This window comes from Arachis duranensis, chromosome 4 (assembly GCF_000817695.3).
Source record: "Arachis duranensis cultivar V14167 chromosome 4, aradu.V14167.gnm2.J7QH, whole genome shotgun sequence".
Classification (NCBI taxonomy): domain Eukaryota; kingdom Viridiplantae; phylum Streptophyta; class Magnoliopsida; order Fabales; family Fabaceae; genus Arachis; species Arachis duranensis.
In genome coordinates, this window is record NC_029775.3 from 65036355 (window position 1) to 65036974 (window position 620).

The following is a 620-nucleotide window of genomic DNA, read 5'->3' on the forward strand; positions in this document are numbered from 1 at the left end:
ATGAGGAATGAAGAATGAGCCAACGTTAGTGACACTCAACATTGTCACTAACGTTGGGATGGCTAAGAATGGCCACGTTAACCTAGTTAATGTGGACTCTAACGTGAAACCTAGGGGCACACTTGAACGTTAGTGACAATGTTGAGTGTCACTAATGTTCTTGAAGGATGGCAGAAGCCACGTTAGAAGCCACGTTAACCTAGTTAATGTGAGCTTTAACGTGAAACAAGAAGGGGCACACTTGAACGTTAGTGACAATGTTGAGTGTCGCTAACGTTCTCGAAGGCTAACAAGGCAACGTTAAAAGCCACGTTAACCCAGTTAACGTGGGCTTTAACGGGAGACAAAGGGGAGCATGGCAACGTTAGTGACAATGTTAAGTGTCACTAACGTTCTCGAACTTGTTTTTTCACTAACTATTAAACACCTCTAACGTCTTGAGCTAAAGCTCTCTGCCCACTTCACACTTTCTCTCTACAAGTAAGCCAAGCCCAATTGAAGAAAGGAACTGCTTCAAAGATCCAGAAGCCCAAGACTTGGAGAGCTAACTAGAAGCTGAGAAGAGTAGTATATATAGGAGTAGTTTTGAAATAGAAGGGAGCTTTTTGGCGAGGAGAGAG